The sequence below is a fragment of the Hoplias malabaricus genome, chromosome 5 (genome assembly GCF_029633855.1).
Source record: "Hoplias malabaricus isolate fHopMal1 chromosome 5, fHopMal1.hap1, whole genome shotgun sequence".
Classification (NCBI taxonomy): domain Eukaryota; kingdom Metazoa; phylum Chordata; class Actinopteri; order Characiformes; family Erythrinidae; genus Hoplias; species Hoplias malabaricus.
In genome coordinates this window covers 48,642,450-48,665,833 of record NC_089804.1, presented here as the reverse complement: position 1 = coordinate 48,665,833, position 23,384 = coordinate 48,642,450, and the positions used below count along the sequence as shown (strand labels likewise).

The 23,384-nt window shown below is 41.7% G+C and overlaps 1 protein-coding gene across 2 annotated transcripts in view; it reads right to left on the bottom strand.

Annotated features, from left to right (window-relative positions):
- rerea (arginine-glutamic acid dipeptide (RE) repeats a) overlaps window positions 1-22,575 on the bottom strand; it is a 169,604-nt gene extending 147,029 nt beyond the window's left edge. For both annotated transcript variants that reach the window (XM_066670691.1, XM_066670692.1), the window contains exon 1: window positions 22,292-22,575. The gene's annotated coding sequence lies outside the window, so the exon portion shown is untranslated. The remainder of the gene's footprint in view (window positions 1-22,291) is intronic.
- Between the last annotated feature and the right edge of the window lie 809 nt (window positions 22,576-23,384).

The window sequence follows — 23,384 nt, the reverse complement described above, 5'->3', positions numbered from 1 at the left end:
TTTGTTATTTATTTGGTATACCACTGCTGATTATAAGCTTCTGTTGAGGCTGGGATCTGAAATCAGCCATGTTTTCTATTCTTAACATATGTAGATAGGAGCAGAAAAATGGGCATTGAGAGGGTCTGAGGAAATAAACGACAGGAGCTCAGTGTAAACACAGACAAGCGGTATGAACCTTACTGCAATTTTTATCAAAGACAGGCCTCAACGACAGAATGCACTTGTGCTGATGCCTTTGCTGAAATAACTATTCTTGAGTCATGTTCTTCAAAAGGACTGTAGCCAATTTGCACAATTCACACATAAAAATTACATAAAAATGCCTAGCATCAGACTTTTTTTGTTTTGGAAGGTTAAAATCATTTTATTTCCCCTGTAATATTTTGTAAACTGTCACAGGCACTGTGAAATGACTTAATCACTATCATCTATGACACTGGCGACAGCCAACATTACTGATTAGCCATGTTCCAACAGCTTAAACTTTTGCACAAAAAGAAGGATAAGTTTGTCCTCTGCTTTGTCACACACTGTGCTCACATCTCCAAAAGCAGCTCAAACTGTGCAACAGAGAGACGAGTTGTGTGAAGCTCTCAAGGTTTCATCTCTTGAATGCAGCAAAACTATCTTTTTTTTTTTTAACACATTTTTTCCAAAATGGAAAGCAGCCAATGTCACAGATTGCCTAGTTTGTGAAGAGAAAACGATACCTCTTGGGATATCACAGTTGAAGTCATTCTGCCTGTTTATTCAGGATTTTTTTGGTCTGTGAACACAGCCACTTGTGTCAGGTGTATATATTTTGAATCTTTATGTTATAATTTCAAGGGCTGTCCCAGATACCATTTTAGGGCTTCAGAGCTTCGGCCGGAACATTCAAATATTCGGTGAGTGGGGTGTATATTGTTGACATTAAACAAAATCTGCTTTAATAACCCTCTCTCCAGGCTGCTCTGTGGCTCATAGCGCATCTTCCTTCGCTACATGCTCGCTAACTAAAGGCACAGAGTATATACAATTCAACCAGTCTGAACAGAGTTGTTGTAACTTCAGACACAAAGCTGACAAAATGAACTGTAGCGTCACCTCGCTTCGTTGTACGATTGTTGTTTTAGCATGTTTTAGGCTATGATTTTACGCTTCAATAGCATGAAGGCTTTTATGTTGATGAGCCTGAATATGGGTGGAGTGGGGAGAGCACTGTTTTTCCGCTGGAGAGCGGTGGTGTGGTGGAGCGTTGCCTAAATCGATAACCACAATCCCAAAGACTTATTTTCCAAATCTCAAAATTAGAAACTGAATACATACCCAACAAACAAATATCTCAATACCCAAATACTTGGGGCCAGCCGTATTGTTCAGAAAATCGGCGCTCGACGCCCGCTTTAAAATTAAGGCAACACTGCAGCTTCCATCATGGCTCTGCTTGCCAAGTCATTTGCTAACTTGTGAAAATAAGGTGCCACTAAGGGCACAGAGTGTACACGAATCAACAAGAGCTTCATTGAGGTGTTGCTTAAGTGGAGGGTTGCCTCTATCAATAGCCACATTTATCAAAAAAAAAAAATCATATATATCCGAATCTTAAAATTATAAACTGAATTCCTACCCAACGAACGGATATCCAAATATTCGGAGGCAACCCTAAAAGGTTGGTATCCTGTTTTGCTGTTAACATCTATAAACCTACAACTAATATCAATTTCTGGTGGTCATTATTCATTAAACAACTGATGAGTAATACGACTCATCGATATCAAATGGTGAATCAATTAAATGGGTTTAAAGGCGACATTCAAAAGAAACCGGTCTAATGTGTTTACGGATCCCCAATGTCTGTAAACGAGTCTCCCCACACCGTCTCAGTCTGGTATGTTAGGCTCTCTCTCATGGCAGAGGCATCTGGAGTTTATTAGAGAACAAATATTTTGACCTGAATGTTCTAAAAGGCTCATTCTCGTGGATCTTCAGGTCCTAATAAAAAATCTAGGAAGGAAGTCCCCAAGCTTTGGATTCACAAAGGCTTTATGTAAAAACTTCCAACTGCTTGGTGCTAGGAACTCCAGAGCACTGCTTTACCATTCCACAGAAAATAAACAAACGTTAACTGTGGAGCGATTACAGAGCTGTCCTGATGTTTTAGAAGATGTTCACTGGTGCTGCGCTTCTCCTGACATTGGAAGTGAATTTATAAGAGAAACACTGAAGTGATCTTTTCATGTTTGCTTTGATTTAAACATCCAAGATTTAAATGGTGTCATGCTCCAGGTGTAAACAATCCGTACAGAGCAGTACATGTGGATAGTTGGATTACTTCTGAAAAATTGGTTGTTGAGGACTGTGCGATAAAAACATTTGATTGCTAACAACTAATTAATTTTGATTAAGAACAATGGATCCGCCAGATGATTCTGGATTCTGCAGAAGGGGATTAAAGTCTCACCGTCTTATGTCTAGGCACTTACTGTTGCACGTCATCCACTAATGTGTGCTCTCAAAAGGTGAAATAGACACAAGGGGGCGCTCAACATCACTTCACAACAGCCACACTGAGACCGCTGCCTGTGGGCATTTTTAGATGATCGCCCTCACGAACCGAGGTATCAGCCGATGCCGACAATTTCAAAATTGCAATAATCGGCCCGATTAATCGGCAGTTTGATTAATTAATCGACCACTTTTTTTGAACAATCTGCATGTGAGGATCACACCAGTTCTTACTTTTCCAGGACACACTGTGTTACTGTGTAGCTAAGGGCAACCAGATGTAACCCTACTGGCGTCCAAAATGTGTAAGTTGTGTGTGTAACTAGATTAAGGTTGGGAGTTCACTAGAAATCAGAACCCCCGGGAAACCATCTCAGAGCGTATTAAAAAACCTTGGTGGACAAAACCTCTGGTACCCGCTATACAAATTTTAATCTGTCCTTTAAGATTTACCAAATGCCCACTTTACTACCAACAGACAAATTTTAAGAGACCAGGCCTAGCAATGATACTGTTCAACAATCTATGAGAAATCATTTCATAATACAAGCCCCGAACAGAAAATCCACCTACCTGTAAGTTAAATATTACTATAATAATAATAATAATAATACTAGTCTCAAGGAGAGACAGAACAAAAGAGATCAACAAAATGGCTCCCCTAATCCCCTTGTGGAGATGCAAGCACATTGGCCCCTCATCAGTGAGTGTGATATTTACACAGAAACTGAAGTGTGAATGTGTTTGAGAGAATGAGGGAGAGGGAGAAGGGAGAGTGAGAGTGAGCGGTGGATATTCAGTATTTGCTAAGGCTTTAGCAATCTGATCCTCCATAAAGAAGAGAAACGGATTATTTGTAGCCAGTGTAGGTTGTGATGACTCTACAGGCAGAGGTTGTAACAACACTGGGGTTTGGTACGGACCCCCAGCCCCCCTTTACTGTGTCTCAGTGACAGATGCAGACACCAACATTGACCTTAATCACTCTTTTCAGGTGCATTAACCTCAGGGTCTGTCCAAACACTTCCAGAGACAAAACAACACCTCCACCAAACCCCGCACTACCATGCCATTTTAAAGAAAGAGTGGAGTCTAGCCTGAGATGATGGGCCAATTTTTACATCACTTAAATTCGCTGTTACATTTTTTTTTATAGCTCCTACTAAGAGAGAGACTCTGTTTTCTGTGCCTTTAAGAATGATATGTAAATGACCTCTTCTGATTGGCTGCCTCATTCGAAAAAGCACTTGTATATGTTCAATGCAAATGGCCAGGTTAAGCTGCAGGCTGAATAGGCAGTTATATGCAAATACATCTTGTCACATCACAAAAACAACAAAATCAGAACCAGAATGTCTTGCATTTCAACCAATGTCAAGCTAGGGTAAATTAGTTTTCAATGATATGCACTGTTTAATTGTTAAAATGGCCTCTCACTATGTGTGTGGTTCATAACAGAGCTTGTCAAAATGGCTACTGAGCAACGTATGAAAGTGCTGAGGAAAAAAAAATTAATTGACTTGAGAGAAAATGAAAGGAGGGGGGACCTGACAAGCAGAGGGCTGGATGGCTATGATGAAACAGATAAGATCCAATCAGGAGCTGCGCTTCCCTCTTAACTGAAGGAATCAATATGATTTCAATTTTTTAAAAAAAATATGTTTATGAAATGCAATAATCCTTCATTAAATATGCAGGTGGTGCGCGTGCGCGCAGCTAGCATAAATGATTCATGATTTGATATCTCTCCTGTATAATGGGCTTCTCCAGGGAGCCCTGTGCTGTAGCGTTCGCTACCCGTGCTGCCCGAGATGAAAAAACAAACCTTCCCTAGGATGAAAGCCGCTCAGTGCAAACACAGGGACACAAAAGAACAACACTCAATCCAACCTAATGGAACAAAATATCGTCACTTTTTTCCCTTCTTTTTTTTCTTCTTGGTGTTTCTTTTCTTTTTTTTTCTTCTTTTGAAGAAAAAAAAATCCAAACAGCTCACAGTGCAAAGCACTTGCCAAAAAGACTACACAGCTTCCTAATGCTGGATGATTTACAGGCTCTCTTTCAGACACCATTTTTTCCTCTCCTCCTTCACTCCTACTACGCTTTCATTTCTTCCCTCCCTCCCTTGCGTTTCTCTCTCTTACTCACTCTGTGTACACTCACCCTCCCTCGTCTCCCTGGGAGAAAATGAAGAGATTACGTCTGTAGCTGGTGGCTGACTCTGATTTAAGGAAACTGGCTAATCATAACACAGTGAGTTTATTGCAATCTTGCATAATGAAGTGCTTTGTAGAAGCAACAGTACATATGCTAAATCTGAGTTCAGCTTCAGTCCTCAAAGTTTCTAACAGACCTTTCACAAAGCAATGGAGAGATATCCACTACCTATTTATCCAGGACAGACAACAGGGCTGTCTCACTGAAAACCACAGTCTGGGAACAAGTGTAGTCTCACATATGAGCACATACTCCAGACCTAGAGGTGGGCGATTGGACAATGTTATAGTAACTGTGGTAAATTACATCACAGTATGTGTTTCTAGGTACATCTATCTATCCCATTTTCGAGGTATCATCAGGACAGCAGGAACACTGAACATGTTTGTACTAATAAAAAAGCAACAACGAGCAGAGGAATAGAGCAACGTGTAGGTCTTATCGCATCAGTTTGTATGTTTTGTCTTGTTCCATCTTAGTTTACATTGAGAAACAGAATAATAACTTACCCTCATTAAAAGTGGCACTGCTGTTTGCATGTATATATTTTTTTAATTTATTCCAAACTCTTCCAAATACCATTGCTATTGTTTTGCCTTAACTCGCACCACATTCAGACCACACACAAACACACACAGACAGAGTGGTCGTTTTTCCTGGATTTTAGGTAGGGTGACCGAGGGGGTGGCCATGTTAAAAGGTCGGGCAAGGACTTGAATACAAAGGTCAAGCATCATTACCGCGCGACTAAATAAACAGCCGCTCACAATGGTAGCTGCAGCTGTTGTGTGTAATCATGGCCGAAAAAGAGAAGGTGCCATCTCCCCAAGCCATCCTCTTCTCTATCCTCCATCTTTATCCCTCTCTCCGCTCAGCCAGCACATTAGGATTGTCATATCCTGTATTGATCCTTATCCGCCCGCCACGGATTTACCGCTGCTCCTCTACCCCGGCACAGGGATCAGGCCACTCTAGCATGCTTCACACTGCATTAATATTAATTGCCACAGTACCCACTGAGATAACACAGACAGAAAGAGTGAGACAGACAGACAGACAGACAGACAGAGAGAAACGGATAAAGGGAGGGGGGGGGAGAAGCAATGTATGGGAAAAAAAAAAAACAAAGAGCTAAAGAGAGAAAAGGGTAGAGAAAAAGTAACAGGGTGAGAGTGAGAGCAAGGGAGTGGGAGAGAAACAGAGAAAAAAAGATGCCCTTCCAGGTATTTGGATGGTGCATCTTTTAGTTAGCACAGTGCACTGGGCTGGAGGCACATGCATTATGAACAAAGTGTTGGGAATTGACTGGAGCTAATCTTTAAGTTAATTATCTTCACTCAAGGCCAGGATCCTGAGCCCCTGTGATGTCCTTGGGCAGCTAGTGTGCAAAAAATGTGTGTGTGTGTCTTTTTAAACTGCGCAGGAGAAAGGCTCCAACGCCAATAAAAATGTATTCTTAAAATCCATCACATGAATTAATAGCTTGCCCTTATCTCAAAACTGCTCATAGCTTCACTTTATGTCTTCAGTATATTCAATATTCTCCAGCACCGCATTATTCTGAACAATGAAAGGGTTTTATCTTCTTTCTCCCGTGAGAAGCAGTGCTAATCAAGATGTAAATAAGCCACATGCTCAAGAAGAGCTCTACCTTTTGCTTTGCCACAAATAGTAAAATAAATTACAAGCTAGGTGCCTGATGCCTGTGCCAATCTACACCTCTCAGCGACCTTACGCAGAACAGTGGGCGGCTACAGGCAGTGAGTCTTTGACAGCTATATCTACTTACTCCCCCCTTCCTTTCCCCTACTTCATTCTCACTTTTTATCAGCGGCAGGGAGCAAACTGACAGCATCTTTAACGGAGCAGTTTTGCAGCGCATTTGTGTTCCTCCGGCCGATTTCCCTCCAGACTCATCAGTGCGGCATTACCAAGTCAAATCAGGTGGTGCTGCGGCGGTGCTCGCTTCACACAGACACAAAACACACGGCAGCACTGGGAGCAGGCAGAGAGAGAGAGAGAGAGAAACGAACAAGAGGAAAAGAGAGGAGCTGAGGTGCGCAATCACAGCCTGGGAGAGGAATATAAACATGGTCTTTTATGGCCGAGCCGCTCCAACGCTCTCTGAGTCCTCCACTTCCACTCTTTCAACCTGTGAGACAGATTGTAATCTTGGGAGCCAACTGTTACCACATTATTGTTTCTCATTTCAAGTGTCTGACACAATTAAGGCATGCCTGTCATTTCCTGTCAAAGCCTTTCCCCCAGCATGGCTCACCCTGTCTCCCCCTTTTCCCACTCTCTCTTTCTCTCATGCACCATCTCTCTATCCAAGGAAAGGTCACCCTTATTGCTCCCTTTCATCATCCTTATCGCCACGCCGCCATTTACAAGCCAGACAAGCCCTCCTTTGGCACTGCCTCAGAAAGGTAAAGTGAGGGAAGACAATGAGAGAGGAAATCGCTCCTCTAAACCCCCCCCCTCCAACCCACCCCTGTTTCTGCTGTTTCCACGGCTGCACAGGCAAGACAAAACCCTCTGGGGAGGAGAGAGAGAGCAAGAGGGAAAGAGAGAAAGAGAATTGTATTGTTTTCACTCTAATTTGTAGTGCATGTCGATGATTAGCGGGGCATACTGCAACATTCCGTGAAGCAGTCGGATACGGCGTTAGCGTTTCTCTACCTTTCTCCAATGTCTCTCGCTCACTCTTGCCCTCCTTCAGTCTTTCTCGCTGAGGCAAAGACGCAGTGGCTGATGGCTGCAATGTGACAAAGCTGCTTCAGCAAGGAGTGAAATTTAAACTGCTACTGTCAAGAGTATTATTTGGCTTTCATTACAACGAGCCCTTCTGGCTTGGTGAGACAAGCGTGCCCCGGTGCGAGGCAAAACGAAACGAGGCAGCAGCACCTCACCCCTCCACACTTTTATTAATTCATGTTTGCAAAGAGCACCCTACGTGATAATTACTGACAGAAAGCTGCCTTTGTGTGCTGACAGTTGACATGAAGGTGAGTGATGAGAGCACGGACCAAACCCTTTAAACGCCACTGCTGGGTGACTATTAATATCACACAGCTCACTGTCAGTGCCTTGGTAGTGCCAAAGAAATCTTCAAAAGACTCCTTTAGAAAAAAAAGGACTGGCAATAGGTGCCAAGAACAGGTTACTCTTCATTATGAACAGAAAGGACTAGGGGTCAGCCAAAACATGTAGAAACAACGGACGCCCAGCCTTTTTATTTAAGACTAGTTACACTCAATAAAGCATTTTTCACCTCCGAGCGATGTGGAATGCTCATAGCTCTCTCAGCAGCGTGGGAGGGTGAGATTCACTCTGCGCTAATTAGCATTCTGCCAAGAGGAGGACAACAGCAGGGAGTGTGTGGTCTCCTAGCAAGGCTACACCCAGGTCGGGATGGTGCAAAGAGAGCAGAAGATGATAGTACTGGCCAGAGATTGCACTGAGGATCAATCTGACCAGCCCCTGTCAAGGGGAATAAAAAAAAAAAGGAAAACAATAACAGTGATAATCAAATCAAGCTTTTTTTCCACATCTTCAAATGAGGATGTGATTGTAATTCTGAGAAACAAGTTAATGTTGTTTTGAATCAAAAGGACAATATGTTTCTTCCTGGTATAAAACATCTACAACATGCACGTGCAAGGGGTATATAAATGTGTTCATGTCTAGGATTCATCATCATCAATAAAATCCAACCCAATCAGGACACTTAATCAAAAGGCAAATCAAACTGAAATTGTTCTGAATTTTTACACCATAGTCCCACAAACATTTTCTACAACAAAAGGACCAAAGTGGTAAGCAGGGGTTGCGCTGGGGTTCCTGGCCTCACACACCTCCACAAACAGACAACAGCAGATAAAACAGGATTACAGGTAAAGCGGAGGCAGGGAGAGAAAGAGCTTGCCTGGTGCATACACTGTTTAAAACCCCCAGCAATCCCTGGCTTTGAAACCTGCCAGCAGTTGCAAAGCCTCTGAAAGAATGAACAAAACACCCCGCCACTTTGTGGAAAAATCCGAGCACGTGCGGCCCCTGTAATTTGCTTAAAAGGTGAGAGATGATTGCATGTGACTAGACAATAATTAATCTCTTCGTTGGGAGGGAAAAAAAAAAAATACGGAGGTTACAAAGCTGCCTCAATTATGCTACTATGCCAGCTTCACTAACAGGCTAGGCAGGATTCAAAGAACACTTAAGATGACAAAAGAGAGCGCCAACTCCAGTGTCATCAGAAACAGGCAGTGATCTCGGAAATCAATGGTGGGATCAATAGCGTGCCTGCCTCCCTCTCCAAAGCGGCCAGGGGAACAGAGCGCTTCAGCACGGGTGCCGATCACAATCAGGAAAGGGCCAGCTTCGGCTCACCGATCCATGGGGGTTGGGATGGAACAAATCTCCAGGGACAAGAACGCACTTCTTTCTCCATCACTGTAACCTTCTCATCTGCAACCTTCCTGATAAATTGGTGATGAACAGTTCTGAGCAATACATGGTTTGTAGAGACATTTCTGCTTTGGTATTGCACTTGAATGGTTTTGAAAGTGCACTTCAATATACACAAACCAAAGTGTATATTTCCTCCCTGTAAACGTGGTTCCTGTTTGGTTAATGTTTACATTAAATGCACAGAATATGTTCTTTAGGCTTGGAAAATCACCACTCAAATATATTATTAATATAATGTCTGATATCGCTGTAGGCTTGGACAACATTGTGAAACAGATCTAAACTCAGCACATTTAGAATAAAAAATCTATGTATCCTAACTAACTAAATTAATTCAGTACTAGACAATATTCAGTAATTATTTCATTCAGTGCTAAGTTCAGTAAACATGTGGGCATACAGCTTGGTCCAAAAACTGCTGAGTGACTGTCTAAAATGCATTCTATAAACATGTTAACACTAGCACATTAGGCTACATTCTGTTACATTCAGTAAATACACCCACATCATGTACATTTCTGGTTTAAGCGACACCCACTTTAATTAAAAAAAACAGAATCAATATTGATGTTGAGGCACTAAACTGTTATCAACCTTTAAAAAAACTGTAATTGTACCCAATCCTAATGGTAAATTATCAACACCACCCAGAACTAGTTTTAAGTTGTGAGGAAAACCCTTCTAAACTGAAGCTTAGACGAGGGCACTGTAGGAAAATAATGAAGAGGGATTGTTTTGGTGGGGGGAAAGCAGCGGCGGCAGCAGCAGCAGCAAAAGCTAGGCTGAGGCATCTTCATCACAACGCCTGGGTGAGAAAACAGTGGAGTCAGGCGCCGCTCTTTGCCTCGCTTAATTAGTATTTCTGCTGCTTCATTTTGCGCGAGAGAGGCAGGAAGTGGAAGGTTGATTGCCTTTTATTTCGCAGCCTAGCAGCTTCACTGCTCCCCCATCTTTATTACCCACAGAGCCTACAGATTTAGAGCGGCACTGCAAACATCAATTCCAATAATTACAAGAAACTGTAAGCGAGAGCACAGGCAATCGCTCATCCATGCACACAAGCACCCATTTTATGGTGATGCTCCCTTTTATGATAATATTTGACAGGAGTGTTTAAAAGCGTACGAGCAAACACACACATGCCCACCACACTTCAGAAAGGGGAAATTAATGTAGGCTATACAGTAGCACTCAAACCAGAGGGGATCTCAATAATAACCTCTATAAGAAGTAGCGATGTATGTCAACAAGATAAGAAGGGGGCTCTATGAAAAGTGAATGTTGTGATGCTACAGAATCCGACACGACTGCATCCAGGCGCTCAGGTTATTAAAGACAACGTTGAGACAAAAACAGCCTTTTCAAAAGAATGCCTTTAAAAAGGGAAGCTGTGTCAGTAGCTTAGCTTTGAATCTGGCAGTGTCCAAAAATGTTTTCCAATAAAAATGCAACAACATTCAAAATCCAACAGAAGCCTCTTATTAAAATATTGAAATGTATTTAAGGCACAACCCCAGGGAAAGAAGAAAAAGAGAACATAAACAACATAATGATAAGAAAAGAGCCAATTAAAGTGTTCATGCATTAAAACCCCCCTGTTTTGTGAAGACAAATCTATCTGATTTGAATAGTAACACTTTTGACTTGCACAATGAATCCCTCCTCCCCCTCCCCCCTTAACATTAGTCCCATGAGAATCAACGATATGCGCTAGAATTAATTTCTGCTTTCATTATCTTTCTTTCATGATAAAACAGGCGCAAGCGCTAACCACCCACTTTATCCAGCAATCAATACGTTTCCATTTCAAAAACAAAGTGGACGCGAGAGCTTTGCCAAAACACCCATTACTATCCAAGCGAATCATGTCTTTTCTAAATGGCAGCCTTGTACTCGCAGGTTCCCAAAGCTCAGAGAGGTGTCTTAACTGCACAGAAAATAAATGGCATCTCATCTCTCCACATATACTGGGGCTAAAACTGTCATTTGAATAAAATCAATAATTCTGTTGACTTAGACTTTATTGCGTTCCTCTTGTCTCCTCCTGTCTGCTGATGTTTATTTCATGAGGGAGGTCCCGTGCCATGCTCTCCTCACCGTGTGAAATCCCTAAAGGATCACTTAAAATGGTGGGGATCAAATTACCGCCTCCACTCTCAAGCCGATGACTGACACCCTTACATTCTTGTCAGATGAATACATATTACAGCTAAAATCTCAAGTACTACATTTTGAGCAGACCATTAAAATCATAGCCAGGCTTTTCAGCAGCGAGTAAGTCACGCTGTACTCAATGTGGAAATATGAAGAGAGACTCCAGAACGCCGTTAAAGCTTTTAATGCTATATTCCCTTTCTAATTATTCTATCAGCGTGATGATCTTATGTGACTCATTATTTATTGATTACATGAAAATGTGATCATACCAATCAAAACCATTCTTTATACGAGGGAAGAGCGAGTGGTAGGAAGAAAAGAGGGAGGGAGGGAGCATGCTGCAGGGAAATGCTTCAGCGATAAGAGTGGGTGAGAAAATCTTGTTTTGATAAGTGAATTACTGGTCTTCACTAAATTTCCTTGCATTCTCATGCCAGTGGGTTCATTAAATGCACTGAAATGTCAACCTAATCCGAAGCGCCTTGCTTAAGACAGAAAAATGCAGTCACCTTTTGCAGTGCACGATCGCTCAACAGCTTGAGGCAACAGATTTATTACAAATTGATCCATTGGATAGCGCTGCTGTGGCTTATTGTTTACACTTTTCCCCTCTTCACCTCTCTCTCTCCTCTCCTCCCTGCTCTTCTGGTTTCTAGCGGTAGTGTGTAGGCTACAAACACAATAGAGACAGCAAACCTATTCATGCACACTCAGCTTTTGTCTCTACTGAGACCGTGAGAGAGAGTGAGAGAGAGAGAGAGAGAGAGAGAGAGAGAGAGAGAGAGAGAGAGAGAGGACAAGTAGTACTGGAATATACTATTTATAACCGTATACCAATATCTAAGCAATTTTCAATTCGATTGCCTAAAAAAGGAAATGGATAATAGTGGATAATAGTGATCATTTAAGTAGTGAACTGCCTAATAAAAATCCTTGTATACAATGTCTCTGTTTTCATTTAGCATGAATAAGATCCTCCCGCCTGCCTGCGCACTTTACTGTGATAGATTGCACCCGGATGCCTATTTTTGCTCACTGAGTGTTGTATCCAACACAGAAGTCAAATTACGGTTGTGCCACTGATATAGCAGTACATTTCAATACACACTTCATTTCAGTTAATTTTGTAGTATTCAAATGGTTACACCCTTGAGTGACTGTAAAATGAACTCAATAAGATACTACGATACAGTTGGGAAATATTAAAGTACTGAATTGAACACACTCGAGCACTAGGGAGAGAAGTCACTACAAGACAAGGTGTCTATCCTACAGTGCACTGCTTATAAGTGGCCGCTGCTGTCAGGAGGATGTAGCCCCACTGCAAGGGCAAAGGAAGGGCAGAGTGGTGGAGAGGCCGTGCGGCGGCTTCTCTCTGATGACTCAGAGCTGATTAGAGCACACAAAGGCAGCAAGGTCAGTCTCCCCTTAGGCCCATAATTCACCCGTTTAGATCCCCACACAGTCCCCATTAAAACATCAGGGCAGGACTTGATCATCACGGTTCACGCGGCACAAACGGCAGTAAAAGAAATCCAGCGTTGCTCTGCCATCCGAAAGCAGAGTCCAAACCTGCTTTATAAGCCAACCCTGCTGCAGCCCAGTCTTTTATCTCCCACCCTGTGATGTCGCTCTCACCCACAAGTTCTTTTAAAGCAGGGGGGGAGAAAGGGTGCAGTCTCACCCAGAGCCTTTAATGAGCCTTACTCCGTATGCAAATGAGGCTGCTATTAAAGTAAATAGACAGCCAGCAGTACAAGAACCCATAATGTTATTATTAGAGTTATAACGATACAAAAAATATCCACTCACATGACCTGGTGGCTCTTAATTAAGTGCATACATCTTCCTTATTGATCGCTGCCTATGAGGCCAATCAATCACTTTACAGCTCGTGCCAACAGTCCACAGTGGATGCAGGCCACGAGCAATCGCTGATGGAGTATTGATTATCATTTACATTTCCTTGAGGTGTCAGGAAAAAAAACAAACAAAGGCTTACCTTTATTCAACACGTTGAACCGGGCTTGTATCCAGGGATAGATACTGACATTGGCCCAGTGCCCTCAGCCATTTCACATTTTGTTCACTTAAAATAAATGGCCACCTGCTTTGAATTTTTTTTTTTTTTTTTTTTTATTTATTTTTATTTTTTTTAAAAGCACTGGTGGAACACTGAGCTAATCAAAAAAATATATATAAATTTGATGCAGTTCATTAACTAAAACCATTGGAATAGTTAATGTAGCAGAGTGGTGACTGCCTCCTGCTGCTGAGCAGATTTGCCTCATGTTCTATATGTTGTTCTATTGGAAGATATTGCACTTCAGGTCTTAAATAGGTTGTTGAATAAAACCATCTTACACTGTGAGGCTATCAGTGCAAAGGCTAAATAGTCTTTAATGAACAACTGCATAACATTACAGGGATCACCAGCTGGGCAGTGATTTTATACAGATACAGATTTTTTTGTTTGTTTATACAGATTTTTAACAAATATTTGCTTTTTCAAATTTATCATGTGCATTAATTGTAAATGAAAAAATATATGATAAATGCCCCTATTGTTGGTGCCACAAACTCTTAATTTTAGCCAGAAGATTCATTGCCTTGTTGGTCTTAGTGGCCATTGCAAATATTTTTGTCTGCCTACCCTTGCTTGTATCCCTTCTCTATCTCTGCTGTGACACCCTGTCTGATTTAATACGGTAAATTGCAGCACGGCTACAGTCTGTTGCTGAAGACGAAACCGCTCAATAAAACTAATACCGGCCCATGCCGCTCAAAACATCAGTTAAACATTTAGGCGAAATGAATGGCCCAGTGTGTTTACAGGGTACGGCGCTGAAAAGCGTGCATCAAACACAATAAAAACACCCCTGCTCCCTGCTCTCAGCCCATACTGTCACAGCTGCTGCATCTGAGAAAATTGTACTGCCTCCCTAATACATCTTCTCCACTCCGCCTCGCCCTCTCCCTCATTCCTCACATTAATGCACTTACAAATAGACAAACCAGACTGGAACCGTGGTGTGTGGGCCTGTGTGTATGGGTGTCTCCCCCTTGTAGATGACTATGCCCTGGAAAAGGGCAGTATCTAAAGATGGTGCAATATTCCAGGAGGCTTTACATAAGCAGTGACAGGCAGCTGCGGGGCCCAAGTAATAAAAAACTGCTACGCAGTGTGTGTGTGAGTGTGTGTGTGTGCGTGTGTGTTCATTCAGCACAAAGCTAGCCTCATGCCGTGTCATTACAGCAGGCAATCTCTTAGCTAATCAGCAGTGTCACACTCAGCCCCACACTCCAGTCGGTAGGGACGGCCCAATATGGCTCCATTCTCCCACAAGATGGCATCTCATTTTCCACTCTCTTTACTGACAACAGCCAGCCAGCCAAGCGGCTGCACTGCTCTTAAAACAAAAACACCAGTTTGTTCATCTTCTTTTCTCCCCCTCCTTTTTTCATAGCTGCCTAAAGTAATCCTGCACCACTTTCATTTTCCAACATCTGCTTTGGTTTTGCTTTAAAATTACAAAAGTTGCCCCCACCCTCCAATACTGCAGAATGACTCCCCAAAGCAAAACTCTGTCTGATCTGAGGACGACATCTTGTAGTAATCTGTGAGAGGTTCTCATAATTTGCACAGGCCTGTTTGATTCTTCGAGGCACTGCTGGCATCGAGATCAACCATCAGCTCTGACCGTGTCTGGTCACCGTTTTTACACCAGAACACTGCTGCAATATAACATCAAGCCCCAGGCTACAAGCCTCAAAACTGGAATTACTCACTAAAATGTCATACAATACCAACGCTTGAATGTCTTTGACGTTTATGGCAGTGTAAACGGCTAGTTTAATTGAATCTGTCCTAGGTGCTATTATAACACAGCACTGCTTAAAACTGCAGTTAACATTTGTCATCTTTAGGAGGAAGTACAGTCTATTCATTAACTACAATTGTTTTCCTCAAGCTGGAAGAGCAAGCAGAATCATAACCGAATGAATTAAACCAATGATCAAAGTGCTCTAAAGCTGTGGTGTACTTTTAAATCACTGGACGCAACTCCACATTCATTAAAATGTAGTACTGCTAACCAACTCTACACCAAAAAAAAACATACTGTTAATGCAATACAACACAAAAAAATAGCTTTTAAACTAAGCTTCTACATAGTTCACTGCTGGTGTCTGACTTTTTTAAGCTTAAGACACTCAGTGCCTGAGCCAACAGTTAAATAGTGCTGAAATCTGCAGTTCTAAAATTTCTAGTGCTAAAACCTTTGACATTATCAATGTTCATGTATATTACTGAGTCTGCAGTTTGTCCATGTGCTGCACTAATATTTAAAAAGAGGGGCTGAATAATAACAAAATAGTCTTTTTTAATTTGTCATCATGACATGCAACTACAAGATTCATGGAGAAGAGAAAAATGAGACCCAGGTATAGTTTATACTCACTGGGGGAGCCATTTCCCCATGTGATTTATGGTAGACAGTAAACCATGGAGTAGGGTTGGGCAACTGACAATATTTGTCATTATGGTGACAAATTGCATCAGGTCACCATGCCTTTCTGAACATACTGTGACTTATCAGTACTTCAGGTACAGTGAACAGTTCCATGAGAACACAATTAAACCTGTTTAACCAGATTTTATTATGAAGCATAAATGTTAAATAAATACAATACAGTTTTAGACCTGCATTTGTAAATACAGCCCATTAGTACTTTTCATTGTGTACATTTTATATACCAATATACATTACACTATAGTGGTCCATAGTAAATCTGGAACAGAATTTTCTGTTGGGTCAAAAGATGGATTGTGGGGAAAATATATATAGATCTTATATAACATAAGCATAAGTCACATACAAAAAATGTTTAGTATAATAAACTGTAAACTACATAAACCTTTCATTAAAACCACATATGAACATGTGTCTATCATTACTCAGACACTTAAGTGACACATGACATTCTGATATATATATAGCTACATAGTTAATTCTGCTTCTCTACTACTAAGATATTAAGATATAAGTGTAATCCTGTGTCTTACTGATTAGAGAAGTGTCTGGATTTTTTTTTTTTTTTTTTATTCAACCCTCACCCTTGTCCCCACAATTTTGAAAACAAATTACACCCATTGTATAAACAGACTAAAGGCAACAGGAGGCACAAGTTAGCTCACAGAATACATGAAGAACAGTTCAGGGTTCCAACCTAAAAGTCACATGCACACCACCTTAAAACGTCTGTGCAGTTTTTTTATTTTCAGAGAATCACTGTTACAAACAACCTTCTCCTCATCAGCGCTGTAGATGAGACAGGATATAGCATGTTTGCACAAGCTTCAAGTTTTGAAGAGATGAAAGAAAACTACAGGGAACCACAAGGCAACTAGTTAAATTTCCACCCGCACTGGCCACGGTAAGCCTGCACGCATCAGGGAGGGAAAAAAGCCGGCCTGTCTCATTTCTGCCAGGTTGCCCCAAGTGTCAGCCGAATATCTTAAAACAACAGACGAGCGACTCGCTGCTGCAGCCAATTACCCTACTTTTGGCACCCATAACACACGAAAAAACAGGTTCTGAGAAGAATGAGAGCATGTGCTTGTTGTGTGTGCTGTCAGCAAGCGTTGGCAGATTGTTAAATTTAATGAGTACATAGCAATTGAATGCCCCATCAAGGATTTTTCTGAAGGCAAACTCTCGCACTGTCCATGATATCAGACTTTGCTTGATGCTCTTTGGGACACAGACATTGATATATAGCGAACACTGAAGGGAAAAACAGCAATTCATGCAAGTGACAAATCAAAGACAACCTTCTTGTTGGGAAATGACAGCACAAAGAATGAACGAGTTGAACTAGCAGTGTCTGCCAGATTATCTGTTACAGTTAAACTCAGGAGGAGGTCAATGAAGTAAACGTGAAGGCTAAAGAGATAAACTGACTATTTAAAGTGGGGGGAGGGGGAACCCTAAAAGAAGGTTGTAAACATTATACAGTCCGATTTACAAATCTGAAGATAATCCATCATTTTAAAAGACTTTTACATTTAGGACAGCATTCAAAAAATTGATAGATTCACTTAAAAATGACCCCAAAAATATGCAACTTATTTTAATATGTGCAGGTATGATGAAGACACACCGCTAATGAATTGTACACAATTTACATAGGCTTCAAAAGCTCCACCAACAGAGGTATGCATCTAATAACCATTTTGTCATAAACTGACCACAACTATGTAGGTACACACATCCAGCAACCAATTTCATCTGTCTGATGAGATCACTGCACCACATTTCAAGTTATTCAAGTTTTATTCATTAGAAGTCTTAATACATGAGATCAGTTGTCTTTTTTATGAGACAACGATTATATCTGGCAACACGACAAGTCTTAGGTCTCCTGTATCGAGACGTTATTCAGAAATGTCATACCATATTTTACAGTTGCTGACAATACCCAGACCTTCAGTCTTTCTTTGCACAACTAACAGAGATGATTCTGAAGGAACATGCCATTTTGAGCCACGCGGCTCATATTGTGACAGCAGAGGTCTCCAGACAAGTGAACAAATCCAACCTCAGATCAAAGGAGTCATATCCAAGTGTCCTGGTGCTGCATGGAAACCCAGGCTTTCCTCTGCCCGAGTATTGACAAATCAACTTCAGCCTGCACGCCAGCATTCGCATGGGATTTCCTCCCAGGTTGCCTGACACTTCATAGAAAAGTACTTCCATTTACAACACATTATTTACTGCTCTCCTTGCGATTGCTTCACAGAGGCTCTGGCAGCGGCCGCTCCAAATTGCCCTCATGGGTGAATTCTGAGCACACTCTAGCTCAAAAGATGGATCCGCACTATGCCAAAAACGCTAACCAGATTACTTCTATTCTGTCACTGGTCTCCCCAAGGCTTCCTCCTGTTCTGAAAAGGAGAGGCAGAATTCCAGGATTGCAGGAAACAACATGATTGATGTAAATAATATGGCAAGGGGCAAGAGAACACAGTAGGCAGTGTCACACTTCCATGTGAGCGGTAATCTTCTATGTAAAACTACACTAATAAAAGACCATCAGTAAAGTGACGGTTTCTCTCAGTCTATGTGAATGTTCACAGCTTACTGAGCCAACAGTGAGCAAGGCAACACATTATGAGTCACTATCATTAGAAAATGACTGACGTGTCGTTTTGTGTGTTCAGCGTACAAGATTCGACAGCAGGGAGCAACTCTAGACTGTCATTTGATGAAGGAAAAACAAAAATCATTTTGCTTTCTTTATTTATTCTGTTTCTGAAGCTGTGCACAATGGGTTGGAGGGGAAGAAAGATTCAAATACATTGAGTCTCTTTAAGAGAGGAAAAATAAGCACAGCTGTGAGGAAGTGTTTGTGACACGGGTTTTGTTCAATTGCTCAAACACAGCTCCTCTCTGCGAGACCCTTGAGATCTCTTCATGCCCTCCAGCCAGTTGGGAATGATTACTAATAGATGCCTCCTACGCCGTTCGGCTGCCTCTCTCCAGTTCTGTGTGACAAAGAAGTGGGGAAAAAAAAATTCACCATGTTTCCAGCCCAGCAACAATAAAACGGAGCAGTTCTTTATTAAAAGAACAGCCTGATACAAGTGCTTTCTTGAACATGAGTAAGAAATGTAGAAAAAAAAAAAAGATTTCTCAAACAAGTTATGCACTGAATTTACCTGACTGAAATTTGCTAATCATTTCCACATGATGAAAACACATTACATCAGCACAAGTCTCTCTTTCCATTTCTTAATTTTGGCAATAAGTGAAAAACATTCTATTGAAGTGGAAACGCCAAACACAGCTGAATCAAATGAGTTCAATTAATCACTGTTTTATGAGCAGTTCTAACACCTTTGAAACCCTAAAATATTACAATTTCCTCAACAGGAAATGACCTACAGGCAAAATGACAACAACAAAGAAGGTTCCACATGTTCCTAACATGACATGATGAATACTTATAGGGCCACACAGCAAAGTTAAGGGGTATTCAGTATCACAGCAAGCCATAGGCAGAAATAAAGTACACATTAAAAGGCAAAAACTGTTAAAATCTATAAACAACACATATGGAATATACTTGTCCAGGTTTTACGACAATTTAAAGGAACAGTATTCCTTAAACAAGTTCAAAGCTTTAGCAAAAAAAGTCAGGTACACAGCTTCTTCACATCTACATTTACTACAAACTAAACCACAGAGACAAGAGACCACTATGTAAACTGCCACATGCTTCCCAAGCCATACAGTAGGGTACTGTATTTAAAGAGCCCCTATCATGGTAAACTACATTGTCCTTGTTTTTTGTTTGGACATGTGGGCTAACTTATAAACGTTTTTAACATTTCAAAATGTATCATTCATGTATGATACAACGATTATGGAAACCAATGTGCAAATACAATCCAATTTAAAGGCACTGTTTGTGATTATTTCCACCCTTCTACAAAAATGTCTTAAGTGACAGCAAAAAAAAACAGCCTTTGCAGTCCATAAGAAAAAAAAGGATGAAGAGAAGTTGGAAAATGGGCAAATAAATGCCGGCTGGTTTTAGAATATAACTCAAAACAAACGCCATATGAACATCACAGTCAACAATAAATACAATACACCGTAGGATATGGGCTCTTTAAAATGCCACAGCTAGCATTAACTGTAAGCATACTGTTAAGAACAAGCCTATAAGACACTGGCAGTCACTGTAAAATCACTGCTAAGAAACTGCAGCCCTTGGTTAAAAGATGTTGACAGGATTCTCCACAAAAAAACGCTCTCCATCTTCCTCCAATCACAAGCCGCTGAAAGCTCCATTTGGTTGTGGTGCAACACAGTGGCAGGTGGCCATACAATTCAGCCTGTGTCTACTACACACTGAATGGACTGGAACACAATGACATGATTATGATCTTATTCAACAGCGGGAGTAAACCTCCAATTAAAAAAGCACCCTTAGTGGAACATTGAGGGAAAAATAAACAGCAAAAAACAGTGGAGTTCTGAATCTGAAGTGGTACCTCATCTAATGATCTGACAAGCAGCTGGAGTCATCTAGATGGCTAAAAGGATGATGCAAACTGTTTATAAAAGCAAATAAACCTCTCACAGCACAGTGTAGGTTTCATTTTTAATCTTTTGGTTGTTTGTTTGTTTGTTTAGCAACTACAGTCTCATCACCACAACACCTCTGCACATGCTACAAGAGAGTTATTACAAATTGGTCTATTATACGACTTATTTCCAGTTGTCTTACAAGCTTTCACAATCCCTTGTTTAAATCTCTTTAAACAGGGTGTCAACTGAGAGTTATCCCTTGAGTTCTAACTTCTGACCGGTACATGTTTACAGCGCAACATTGAGCAATGTCTGTTAATTTGAGCTGGAAATGTTTTTATATCTAGGAGCTATTACGTGTTGACTGTTCAACCGTCCTTTTATGTTCTAACATTACACAACGAATGCACAATTAGGAAATTTAACACAACTCACACTGACGTATAAGAACTAGTTTCGCATCTTTAGACAATGACATACGTAACGCAGATCTGACTACCAAGGGTCTGTCTTATGATTGTTTGGCTCAGTTGTAGAGTATAATAGTCACATCCACTTATAAAACTGTGTGGCAGCAGCTGAAAATATAAACATCTGGCTACAAGAGGAGTTATTCTAACATCACATTTCCAATGTAAAATTTGTATCATAGCCTACATTTTCCTAAGAAGGTATGAACATGTAAAATTGAGCCAATACCCCTTGGCTTCTGGACCACCAGTGAGGAGGCAACCACACATCCATGTGCTGTGGACAACACAAACACAACTACCTGACAGTCTGGGACGCTCAGAGTTTAAACATCAAACCAGAAAGAAGCGTCAGCTCATTGTAAAATAAACAACCGGAATCTCAACGTCTAGAACAAAAAATGTGTTGCAATTAAAACAGCAGGAGCAATATTACAGAGGAAAATCTCATATATTAGTTTTGGGATACGAGTTTTCTCATCTGTGGGCTGACAATGTTTTGAACCAAACCACTCAGTGTGGAATGTTCTTGACAAGGAGTAGATCAACAGCTGAGAGAGAGAGAGAGAGAGAGAGAGAGAGAGAGGCAGCATATCAACACCATACAAAACAAGTGGAACACCACCACCAGAGGAAGGTGTATTCCTGAGAAAGAGGTGGTAGTGGGACAGTAAAGGGTGAGAGAAACATGCTGAGTTAGAAAGACAGAGTCAGAAGAAAATAGACAGCTAGACAAACAGAGACACATCAGAACACTCCAAGTATAAACCAGGGAGACATCCCACAAAGTATGATTTTTCACATTAGCCAGGTTACTCGAGCCCAAAGTTGAGGACCGTTCAATAGGAATGTCATCCTGCTCCTTCCCTTTTGGATAAGACGGAATTTGTTATCTGTTAGCTTAAGTTATCTGGCTAATCCAAGAAATCCTGCTTTGATTGATACCAACCCCCCCTCCTCAGAAGCCCTGTCCGTAAGTTCATTCAACAAGCTCCAGAAGACAATGCCTTGACACGCTGATGTCCATGATAGAAGAGAGCTAGCGTCAACTTATCTCCTACTCCTTGACTGCTCTCTCGTAAAGACAACGGCAGTTATCAGGAGAGTATGATGAAGAGATGTGGAGCATCCCTCTCTCTTAAGGGAGGGCGAGAGAGAGAGAGAATGAAGGCATAAACACAGCCGTTAGCTAGCGGCTCTCCGCCTCCTCCTCGCTAAGCTAGAGCTAATGAGCTAGCTCGGCTCAGAGCTGCTGCTGATTAACACAGCGGCTAATTGCAAACAACTTGCAAAATAAACGGCTATCCAAACTGCTCGTACAAAAAGGCCGAATAAAGACAAGCTGGCGAAAGTGTGGGTAAGGCTTAAATGCTGGAACTGGGAACTTACCTTATCTCTTTGCTCTACAACATCAGAGATTAGTTTGAGATGGGGCTGCAGGCGAGAGAAACACAAAGCGTCAGGTTAATGGTAGCTAGCTTAGCGTTTACCGGCCGCACAGCTGCCGCCGAGTGTGCACAGGAGGGCGGACACAGGGACAGCACTGTGGGCTTTCACACTCCCAGAGTGACCGGGGCCGGGTCACCCGCCTTTCGGAGGTGTGAGCGCAGGGAGTTTGTGGGTGTTGTGGACACGGATAGACACAGCGCTGCCTTTCACAGCTCGCCTTCTCTTCAGTGAGAAAGGGAGGAAAAAACCCGCTCCTTCCTGCGAGAGAGCAGAGGGGCGGGGATTCGGAGCAAGACCACGCCCACTCCCAGTGTCGTGAGCCCCTATTGGCTGCTGCAGAGGGCAGCCCTGCACATCAGCCAATTCCAGTGGCCGTTTTGTGATTTAAAAACGTGTGCGTGCCTGTCTGTGAGTGTACTGTGTTTACGTGAGTGAGTGTGCGTGAAGGAGATGGGATGGGGGGTGTAATTGAATGTGTAAGTGAGTGTGTATGGTGTGTTTATGTGACTGTGTGTGTGTGTGTGTGTGTGTGGACGAGGTAAGAGTAACTGAAAGTGTGTGTTTGTGTGTGCGCGCGGTAGTGGTATTCTAGTGGTTTGTTTTTGCTAATACAGGTGGATTACTTGTTCCAGAGAAAGTGCTGTTCGCCTGTGCTTTAACGTCTACATGTTTGTGTCAGATAGTAAATAAAATACATAAATAAATACAAATAAGATAATATGCCCATCTCTGGCATCTTAGCCATTTTAAACAGCCTCTATCTGCAACATTTCTCATTTTTTCATACCTTGGGTTCCACATCAGCACTCTGAGCAGCAGATAGTCACTGCCACAAATGTCGGGTCACTGTCTGTTAAGAGTTTGGTGGCTTGTCACGGTGTATGTGTGGGATTTCTTTAGGTGCTCCACTTTCCACCCACAGTCCAAAGGCACATATAGTAGACGGACTGGCCGTGCAGAAGTGTCCACAGGTGCTAGTGTGTGAGTGACTGGGTGAATGTGTGATGCCCTGTACAGGGTGTGTTCCTGCCTT